The sequence below is a fragment of the Corapipo altera genome, unplaced genomic scaffold, assembly GCF_003945725.1.
Source record: "Corapipo altera isolate COAL_440 unplaced genomic scaffold, ASM394572v1 53, whole genome shotgun sequence".
NCBI lineage: Eukaryota > Metazoa > Chordata > Aves > Passeriformes > Pipridae > Corapipo > Corapipo altera.
This window is the reverse complement of record NW_020884900.1, coordinates 6,435,205-6,446,389: the sequence shown is the minus strand read 5'-3', so window position 1 is coordinate 6,446,389 and position 11,185 is coordinate 6,435,205. Positions and strand designations below refer to the sequence as shown.

The 11,185-nt window shown below is 49.0% G+C and overlaps 1 protein-coding gene across 5 annotated transcripts in view; it reads left to right on the top strand.

The window, feature by feature from the left end:
- The first annotated feature begins 6,985 nt into the window (after nt 1-6,985).
- The window catches only part of ZMIZ1 (zinc finger MIZ-type containing 1), a 350,003-nt gene continuing 345,803 nt past the window's right edge, over nt 6,986-11,185 (top strand). For 4 of the 5 annotated variants that reach the window (XM_027649686.1, XM_027649679.1, XM_027649680.1 and 1 more), the window contains exon 1: nt 6,987-7,417. The gene's annotated coding sequence lies outside the window, so the exon portion shown is untranslated. Of the gene's footprint in view, nt 7,418-11,185 lie in introns of all 5 variants that reach the window. The other variant, XM_027649681.1, reaches the window with a different exon arrangement.

Here is an 11,185-nt window from a genome sequence, read left to right as displayed (position 1 = left end):
GCCACTTGCACATATGCCTCTGGAGAGTACAGCCACACAGAAGAGACTGGGTTTCGGTTTGGTTTTGTTTGGTTTTTTTTTTTTTTTTTTTTACCTCTTCACAGAGAGTAGAAAACCATACTGTTCGTTAGAGCAGTGAAAAATGGAGAGGCTAATTGTTACTGCTAAATGCAATAAAGTAATACTTTGAGCTCTCAGGCATGTTTTATGACCAATATGGCAATTACTGAATAAAATCCCATGCCCCAGAATGCTTATTTGTGTAAGCAACTTATGGCTATTTATTCATATTTTATGAATTTATTTTTCCTTTTTCCAAAATTGTATTAACCATCCCTTGTGGTACTAAATACAGTTGGTTAGGAAAAAAATAAATTATACTGCATGCTAAATGGGAAGACCCATTGAGAATCTAGTCCTAAGTGTGTTTAAGGCTACATTTTATTTGCTGTGATTAGCTGTGTTAGTGTTGTAGTGTCCTGGCAAGCTCTGTCTGATATGAAGCAGTCCTCACTGCCCTGAGAATAACATTTTAGTGGTTTTTTTTGCTCTCCTTTCACATTGCCAGGCTGGCTAGTTTAGACTAAAATCTCTCACATAAACTCAGACCAGAGTTCAACCCAAGAGTTTTCCACTTGGTTCTAGTGTCATTTGTCATTTCCATCTCCTGGCTGCATCAGATAAAAACTGAAGACAAGGGAAGAAACTGAAGTAGGACTTAGACTGCAGCATTCATGCTCTACACATGGTTACAGTTGTTGTTCTTTAAATCTCACTACCTTTTGCCATTCAAATTCAGTGAGGCTAAAAGCAGATCTGCTTACTGACAAAATCTGGCAGCGGGTAGTCAAATGACAGAAAAACAGAGTAGTATTTTCTCTGCCATGTATGAAATGGGAATCTACGCCACGAACACCCATTGACATACCAAGTGAAGCGCTCTCAAGGTAGCTATAGACATGTCTGTGGTGGGGAGGGGCTTACTTTACATAAGGTTATTCAATTGTATTATTTGGACTGGATTAAAAATGAGGTCCTGATGTTTGTGGTCACTCAAAATCCTTGGGTATTTTTTTCGTAAGAGGATGGTGTTGCACCTTTCACTCTGGTCATCTTCCAGCTTTGCTAATTATAGTCTGCCTCAATAGTTTCCCTGAGTTTAAACTTGGATAAAGTTTTGTTTTCTTTTTCACTTTTCCTCCTGAAATTGTAATGTTGTAGCTTGAATAGCATTTAATAACAACAGAAGTGACTGCAGTCCCTATTTACCAATCTCAGTTTCAATGCCTAGAAATTATTTGCTTTATGGGCAGGGTTTACATGAGTCAAATGATGTCATCCCAGACCAAATTTGGATCTGAGATTTCTCAAAGTTGAGATGTGCTCGGTTTTTGAATTTGGACTTGAATTTGTCTCTAACAGGGCAGTCTTTATATTAAAAGACAAGATTCTGTGCTCTGCAGTACCTAATGTTTATGCCCCCATCAAAGTACCCTTTTGGAGCTATATAAATAGCATGTTTACAATGTTGCATTTCCTCAGCTTGCATAGTTACATTCCTTTTCAGTATCTTATGCTTTCTCTTCCTATCCTTTCAGCTCTTTTTTGGTTCTTAAACTGTATCCTTGACTTTTGAAGGCATACATCCTGGATTTCAGTGCTATCTTCTTACATAATTTTAAAAGGTTTTATTCTCTTTGTCAAAGTACTCAAATCACCTTGTTTAATCCAGGATAGTGTGCACATGAAGGCTGAGGACAGTGTTGTAAACTATAGCTCTGATCCTTCTCAGCAGATACCTCATGCACAACTGAGGCACGGGTGCAAAGTTACTCAACATTCAGAGTTACTCAGGTCTTGTGTTTGCAACACTAGAGGCTTGCTGAGTGTCTATGTTGCCTTACTGTGGCACCCCAAAGAAGAGTTCTGGACTTTTGAGTACAGAGAACAACTTGCAGAAGTAGCAGCTTGGTTCAGAAAGAATCACTGTAAAAAGGATGTGTCACTGTAAATTCCCAGAAAAGACAAGATGTGTATCCTTAGTGACTAAAAAATGTCTCAATGATGCTCCTCGTCTTGTCTGTCACATGGAAGCTCCTTTGGAGGAATCCAGTCCCTCGTTTTAGTCACAAATGACTGTGATTTAGGCAGTACAAGTTGAGGAGGACCAAAGAGGCATGAAATTTAAGACAATATGCAGATGTTTTCAGACCTCAAAAGGAAAAGGGAAGAGGGAAAAGAAAAAGCCCAAACCTCCAGCAACTTCCCTCTTCATGTCTTGTAATTGTTTTCCATTTGTTTTTCTCAGTAAAATTGTTTACTTTTTTCTCTAAGACTCCAGTTGCATGACTGCAAATTTCCTTAATGTCTTTGCATAGCAATTTCATCCCCAATTTAAGAATCCAAATAAACCCTGTTTTCTTTCCCATACTATTAAGGAAAGGATAAAAATGGACACAGTCCTGAATAAACTGTATCAGTTTGTCACTGTGTGCAATGTGACATATATATAGCCTGGCTGCTGCCTCACTGAAACTTAATCTCATTTTCACACAGGTGTAATTTAACTGTATCCATTAGTATTATTCCTGGCATCCTTTGCTGTTATGTCAGAAAAAGACTTGTTCTCCCCCATTTTGAGGTAGTATTAGCTAAACTTCAGCACAGCTATTGATCTGAGTAAGCATTTGCTTGAGCTAAGCCTGTGAGTTATGACAGAAGGGCACATCAGAGATTTGTGGTGATGGATGAATAGTTCCACGAGGGCTCAAAAGATTCTTAAATGTGTGTACCTGGGGAGCATCAGGTGGTGTGGTGCCATGGGTGTGACTGTAGCAAACAGCTACCAGAAAGCAATACTGATGTCAGACCCCGCTATGAAGTCAGCAGTGATCACAGGCAATTTTCTGTGCATATTGTACATCTGCAGACCATATTGGGTTTACTTGAATTAGCCCTTAAACTAGGCAGCTTAGTTGCTAATGGCTGTAGAACCCAGGTGTGGACTTGTGGTCTAAGCACTTGCTCCCTCCCTTTGGCCTCCATGGTCTGCACTAAATCCTACGCTGCAAAAGCTGCACTGATAGCAGTTACCTGATAAAGCTAGTACAGAAGTAACCTGGGTATGTCTAGACACAATGTCTACATGCCATCTCAATCAATTCCATTTTCATTATGGTACAGTATGAGTTATGATAGCAGCAAAACCTAATTTGAGCTACAGCTGAAGAGGGTTAGGGGGAGGTGATATTCTGGTTTAACATACAATCCTCTGGAGAAAAGAGTTCAGATCTGTCTTAGGTTATATAACAGAAATGAGGTTAGCAGATTTGGTCTAATCCCTTGTGGACAGGCCCACCACAGAGCGTGGAATAATGTGGATAACTGTCTGTCTGCCTGCTTGCTGACAGCTTTGCTACTGCAGCAGCAGAACACTGTTAAGCCAGGATTCGAGATCAGGCACTGAGGCTTGTGCAGCCTCTGTTGTAAAGCAGTTCCAAGAACTCTCCATCTCAGAATTGTCAAGAGCACAAAGAGCAGCCTGGTCTCTTAGAACAAACAAAAAGGGTCCAATCCTTGGTCGTTTTGTAAATACTGTTTTTACTTTGCTCTGACATTGCAACGGTGTTGGAAAATTAGGCTGATTGGCCTAATTGAGGGCTTTGTTTGGAAGGTTGTTCTTGGGACAAAATTGAATACCCTAAGCCAGTCCTACCCATACATGTAAACTCCCAGCTCTTTTTTTCAGTCCAAGTGGCCAGTCCACCCTTTATGCCACAGCAGGCAATTGGCAGTGAATTAGAGCAACTATAAAAGTTCTTTGTAGTGAATTAGTCCAGCCTCTGGCTGAAAAAAAAAGTACATCAACACGCATTAGTGGCACCTTTCTAAATTGGTGAATCATATCAGCACAGGTCAGAGAAAACTAAGGCCCTCCCAATCTTCACGGAATTTAATTTACAAACAAACTGGTAAATACACTAGACAAACTGACTGCTGCAACCACTTTTGGGCCAAAACCTTGTGGGTGACTAATGCAGGAAATGGGGAATGTCTCCAGGGACTGAGAAGGTGAAGTGCTCTGTGTGGGCAGGTGTAGCAGTTGGGATCTGGCCATGACACCAGTTAACACATGCTGTCACTGCAATGCTGTCTGAGCTTGAACGGCTGCAAGTGCCAAAGGCTGCGTTTGTGCATCCCCTGTGAACTGGTATCACCTCCAATCCCTTGGGTGCCTCTGAACAGTGTGTGGCAAACCCCGATTTAGAAGAGGCAGGTTCAGAGGGCACAATGGCATCTGCTAAATCACTACACTTATTTCCTGCAAGACCTTTATTTTCCTAGCCATGTACTGTACGGATCAGGTGACTTGGTTTCTGAAAGAAGGCAGGGTGATGCAGCTGGTAAATCCTGCATGATGTGCAGATGTGGAACGTAGTCTGCAAAAAACCTACAAAAATCCTGAAAAAGTAAATGTGTTTTTACCAGTCTGCTTTCTGCCTGGATGGTATCAGTGGAAATTATGCTTAAATACAGTGGACAGGCTATGACCTTGTAACTGCTGTTCTGCACAAAGATAGGTTTAATTTTTTATTTCTCTATTTCGGCAAGAAGGTTCTAGCAATCAAACCTACTGTTTGACTTTGCCTGTGTCCAAGACAAAAGTTTGGACGCCTTACCAAGCTGATGCCTTAAAAATATATTAATTGCAAATTAATTTACTATTAAGGTATGATAGCCTGACACCTGTATGATTATCATGAGATGAGTATATTGCTACAGTGCCATTGTTGGTTACCTAAAAGGCTGGTTTTAGTCTGCGCCTCTTTTAATAATGGACATCAAATGCTGTGCAGGAGTGAAATGGGTTTCACTGACTAGACAGGACGTGTTGTTAAAGTCAGTGGACTGCAGGTTTGAATCACGGGGGTTGCTGTGGCTCTTGGCAGGAGGGCGTAAGGGAGAGGCGAGGGGTCACCGCTGGAGCAGGGGCCGAACGCGTTGGAAGCGCTCAGGTCCTGGCCCCCTGGGCCTCTTAGGGCCCGGACCTTTGGCAAAACACTCCTTTGACGGATAACAGGGCTCGCCGTGCGGACAGGGGAGCGGGCCCTTAGGCCGCGCCGCCGGCCCACCCTGCCCCGCAGCGGCGGGGACGGGGGGCCCGGCCCGGCCCGAGCGCTCCCGCCCCAGCGGCCGCCGCGTCTTCCGGGCAGCTGAGGGCAGCGATCGGGGCGGCGGAGGCCGCGGGAGGGAAGGAGCCGTGACGCGGAGCATCGACTCCGCTCCCCGTGCAGGCGGGCAGTGCCAGAGGGACCCGCGGGCGGGTGCGGGCCCAGCACAGCCGCCCCCTCCCCTGTCTCTATCCCCTTGTCCGGCGGCGGGGCCCCCGGCAGCGCCCGGTGCGCCTTTAAGGGGAGGCGGGCGGGCGGGTTGGCAGCGGCATTGTTCCCTGACGTCACCGCAGCCTGTGCGGCGGCGGCTGCTCTCAAACTTGCCTTTGTTATTCGGCGCTCCCCGGCTGACACCGCGGCCGCTCGCAAAACGCGGAGCCGGAGCCGCGCCGGAGCGGCGGGACGTGCCGCGCCGCCGGCTGCCCGGGGCCGGGAGGGGGCCGCGCCGCCCGCCCGGAGCTCCCCCCCCGCAGCCGCGGCGGTGCCGGGGAGGGGCAGCCGCCACTCTGCCTCCGCGCAGCGTCCGCACAGCCCCCCCGGCGCCCCGAGGCGAGCGGGGGGCGGCTGGAGGCACAGGGAGAGCGGCAGGAAGAGGGTTTCTTTTTCTTCTGGGGAAGCCACGGAGGCGTAAATGAGCGGGGCGGGGGCCACCCCGGGGGCACTGCCCTCGGGCGGTGGGCGGGCGGTGCAGCCCCGCAGCCGCCGGCCCCGCGCAAAGCAGCGCGTCCATGGGCGGCGGAGCGGGGCAGCCCCGCGGGGTTACGGGCGGGGAGAGCCCCGGTAGCGCTCGGTTCCGGCTGCACGCCAAAAAAAAAAAAAAAGGGAGGAGGAAAAAAAAAAAAAGACAATCCTCCCCCCTCCCCAGGCGATCCGACATCCCTTTACAGTCCCGATCGTTCTCCTCCTCCAACAACAAGACGAATGTGACCAGCGAGGAGCTACACAGTGCTGTTTAAATTGCTTATCTTAATTGCATAATCTAACAAGCCCCGTTGGAGCACGGATGAATATATTAGGCTTATTAACAACTCATCATAAAATATTGATTGTCCTGGAAGTGTTTTATCAAGGGGAAGAGAAGTCGAGGGAGATGTTTTTTAGCAGATTGGTGCTTGTCAGACAGGGACGGTTCCTTCTTATTTTCTCCCTGGAAATCGGGCTGGATTTCCTGAGGAGCACAGGAGAAGAAGAAAAAACAGCAGAAAAACACGCCCTATTGTTAGCGCCGGGGGCCGCGCTCCGGGCGGCGGGGGGGCCCCGGCCCCTGACCGCCCCCCCTCCGGCGGGGCCGCCTCCCCGGCCCGCCCCGCCAGGCACCGCCGCCCACCCGGCTTCCCCGGCGGAGCGGGGACCCCCGGGAGAACCCCGCTCCTACCTGGGTGGCGGGAGCTCCGGGCTCTGAAAATAACAGCGGCCCCGAGGGTGGCGGTGGTGGTGGCAATAAATGGAGGGGGTGGTGGTGGGATGTCTCAGCTCAGTAGACGGAGCAGCGGGATCTTTCGGCGTTCCCGTGTAATCCCCCTGCCCGCCCGGTAGTTCCTTCCATGCCCGTAAAAATTCTCTCGTGAAGACGACAGAGGCACCTCATGCTTGAGAGAGTGTGTTGGGTCCAGGGTGGTTTTCCCCTATTTAATAATACAAAAACACCGAAGGGAGTGTAGATACTCTCCAGCTTTCAGTTTCCAGAGTGGAAGGGTTTCCAAGTGCCTGGTATTCAGGAAGACTAAAACGAGAATCCCCGCCTTAAAATACACTGTAAGACAATATTTGTATTTTAACTCGCATCTAAGATTTTTAACTTTGTGTGATTTGGGGAGTGTGTGTGTGTGATGCGGGGGGAGAGGGAAAGGGAGAGGGCGAAGGGAAGAACATCCCTGTAGGAGGCAGCTCCCTTTCAGATAGGAATCTGGGACAGATTTTGCCAGCAGCCACAAAGCATGGCCCTTTGGTAATAGAATAGCCAATGTAATTTGACACTTCAACTTGCTGTGCTCTCTGCTAGTTGATTCACTTACTCACCCACTAACATTGAGCTCCTTTTCACTGTCTGTGGGCAAGGGGAAAAAAAAAGGGGGGGGGGAAGGAAGAAAAAAGAAAGCGGGGGGAGAAGAAAGAAAGGAAGGGAATAAACAAAATTATATATTTGAAAATACCCAAGTAGAGCTGCAAATCAGTTGGGGAGAGAGGATTTTGCCTGCCTTCTTCCTTATTATTTTGCTGCTGCAAGGCTGCTTTGCAATCCGTAGGTAAGTTTCGCGTCTATTTGCGCTCCCTGCTCGCACCTCCCCGTTCGCGGCCGGGCAGGGGTTGCGTCTCGGTGGAGCAGAAACAATGGAGCGGCCACGCTGGGGAAATAGGTGTACAGGGAGGAAAAAAAAAAATAATACATATTTATTCTGCAAGGGGAGAAAATGTGCGGAGACTTCTTAAAGGGGCAGGCTGTCCCCACCGAGGGCGCGGGGCGAGGGCGGGCGGGGAGCCGCGGAGCCGGGCCCGGCGGCGGGGAAGCGGCACTACCCGGGCAGTGCCCTTCCCGGGCCGGTCGCGGGGGGACCCGGCCTGGAGCGAACTTGGAGCAGCCGCGGCGTGAGGCGGGCGGGCGTCGGAGCCGCCGCAAGCACAAAGGGGGCTGCGGGGGCCGGGGCGGCGGCTGCCCCCGGCCGGGGCGAGCGCCGTCGGGGCGGGCTGGAGCCCCGCGGCGGGGCCGGGGCTGCGGCTCGGGGCGTGCGCGCCCGGCCGGCTGTGTGTGCGTGCCCGGCCGCCCGTGCGGGGCCGGGGAGACGCGTGGGGAAGCTTTCGTCTGTTCTCCGGGCTCCGGGAAGCTTGCCTGGGTGTAAATTCCTTGTGTCTGGGTTTTGAGAGCCAGTTGGGACCGGGGCCTCTCTCGCCAGGCAGGAGGAAGGAGCAGCCCCCCTCCCTCCCGCTCTCTCCGTCCCTCCCTCCCCCCGGTGCATCTGTCCAGGAAGCCGCCGGGCGGAGGGGAGGGGGCGCGGGGGCAGAGGGCCGGGGGTGCCCGGCCCGACCCGACCCGGCCGCTTCTCGCCCGCCTTTGTGCGAGGGGAGCGGGGGAGCCGCTTCCAGGGCCGGCCGGCGGAGCTGCTCGCGGGGAGAGGGGGAATGGCAGCCAGTTAAAAGACACTTCAGGAATGTAAACATAAAAATAGGAGCCATCCAGCCACGCTCTTGCCCCCCCCCACCCCCCCGCCCCGCCGCTCAGGATAGCACTCTGGGCTGGCGCGGTAGCGGGGAAGGAGTACGGCAGCCTGAGACGGGGGGGGGGAAGTTGTTACTATAATCGGGGTTTTAGACTGTAAACTTTGTTTTGCACGTGTAAAGTTTAATTTCGGTGCCGCCTCGGAGGCTGCGATGAGGGACACGGGGCGGCGCCTCGGGGGTGCCCCTCCAAGTGCAGCCCCTGTCTGTGTGTGCTAAAGGTGGAACCTGCCCGGCGGTGGCAGCGTGACCCCGCACCGCGGCCAAGCCGCTTTTGTCTGGGATCGCCGGGGTCCCGCTCACCAGCCCCGGCAGCTGCACGGGCTGGTGCAAATCGCGGCCGTATCGTCAGTTTATCGAGACCGAAGCGAACTTAAGGCACAGCTACGCGCTGTCGTCCGATCGTGCGCCGTGTGTATTTTCGTGCTTCAGTTAATAATCTGCAAACGGCTTAATGGCTCTGTAGTGCCAGAGGAATTGGTTTTCTCCATTTACTTCAGCAGGCCTGAGTGAAGCTGGTGTTCTGGCTGCTTTTTTCAATGCATTGACACGAGAGAAGAGGATTTAACTTGGCAGCCTGAACAAATGCTCTATCAAAGGTTTCCTAAGAGACAGTAGGAGTGCTGGGGAGATGAATGACCTGGGGTAGTTTTAGGGTGCTACCTATGCAAGCTTTCTTTTAAATATGAAATGGCCATTTAGGGCTCTGAATAAAACTGTGCGCATCAGAAAGGAGACAGGCTTATAAAATTTAAAAGGGCAAAAGCCCATTAATGCTGTGGTGAGGCTTTGGCTCCCAGGTCTGGTTGAGTAGTTCCAATTGCCTTGAAGTGCCAGAGCTTTTAAGGAATCTTTAGCAACAGCTTCTCTCTATCTGTGGAACGGACCTTGGCCTTGCACACTGGAAGGTTAATGGTGCAACCTCTCCTCCCCAGGCAGGGGAGCGAGGGCAGCAGTCAGGCATTGAGGGCACCGGAGGTAGCCAAGAGGTGAATCAAGAACAGGAGGGGAAATAGAAACAAAAGCTCTGTGCTGGAATAGAGATAAAACATCTTACTGGTGGTAACCTGTTCAGGTTGTGATACTGAAGCAGTAATGTGGCACAGGGGTAACTCAAGTGTTACCAGCACTAGCAGAAAAGTTTCACAGAGGAATACAGCAAAGCTAAACACCTTTGGGAGAAGGATCCCTCTGACAAACATAGTTGGTCTCAGATTCAGAGCTCCGCTTCTCTTGACTGGGGGAAATGTACTATGGCATCAATCTTCTCTTGGCGGGGCCTGGTGCAGGTCTGTGAATGCCAGAAGACTTGCTCTGACCTTTTTCTGTTCCAAGTTGAGGATGTTGAAACACCAGCCATCAAACAAAAGAGACATTGAAAGCAAGATCTGCAATGGAGCACGTGTGACTTTGAGGCTAGCTGAGTGCATTTGGTGACTGTTTTCCTCATAGTTTGGGGTGGGGAGGAGGAGAAAGAAAAGGTCGCTTATTTTTAAAGTGAGGCTATGGAAAACATGACTTGAAATCCTCTAAGTATCCCATAGTCAAGGGATATGACTTTTCTTCTTTTTATCTTTTTAAATGTTGTCTTAAAATGTCTTGATTTCTGCTCTTTTTACGTGTGTATCTATAACTGCCACACTACAAGAGGAAGATTATTTTTTCCCATGGGTGCAAGCAGAACCAGGAATTTTACCAAATCCACTGCATTAAAAAAAGAAAGAAACTTTAAAAAAAAAAAAAAGTGTCTTTAGGATTATGTTTTAAAACAATGAAGAATTTCCTGGGATTGAATTGAGAGATTTTGTTTTTTATCTACTCAACACTACCTCAAAAGGTGGATGATTTAAAGATTATTCTGTAAATTGTAATTTAAATTTACTTTAGGCTTTCCGAATTTGAAAAGAACCTCTTGGGAGCAGCTGGTATAGGTATCTAACCTGCCAATGACATTCATGTCAACATGGACAGATGCTTTTATTGTTTACATTGTTTACAGTCCACAATACCTTAAATAAACGTTGATCATGATTAGAAACAATAATTGAGTCTGTGGCAATGGATCAATGAAAACTTTGTTTCAGGAAAGAAGTGAGTTGCTGTGTATATGTACAGAGAGTGTTTTGTGCTCTCTGAGATGAAATAAAACTACAATCTTAGTATGGCATTCAGTTCTGTTTTTAGAATATTTTAAGAAACCCACAAAAGATAATGGATCAGTTTCTGCAACATTTGAAAGATTTTTTCCTGATCACTAGCAGGTACAAGGAGTGGAAAGGAAAGGAGGCTTTGTAGCACAGTTCCATTCATAACTTTTCTTGGAAGTTGCTTGGCCTTTGCCCTACATCTCTTCTACTTTTATGGGCTCCAAAGGTTTTCTGTTGGAGAAAAAAAACAAACCAACAAACCAAAAACAACACCCCAAACCATCATGGATGGCAGTTACATCACCGATCACTATAGTTGGTGACAGTGTTGGCTGGTTTTTAGCAACTTGATGTGTGTACTAGCAGCTTGGAAAGCCTGGTTTCTCTCCTGAAAAGGAAGAAAAGTAGATCTGAGAAAGGAAAAGGAGCTGGCATTCCTTTTGCCTTCCATGATGTTGTTGATAGGTTTCAGAATCCAGCCTTTTTTGCAGTCACACAGAAGATAATATGGCTATGAGAAATGGAGGTGGTGGCTGACCAGCAACTCGTGTCTGCCTTGCTGCTCTAACAACGTGGGTGATCGAATGCTGCAGGAGGAGTGAGCTTGGATTGTTAGGGCTTTACCTGGGAAGCCTGTTTCTCATAAATAAGTAG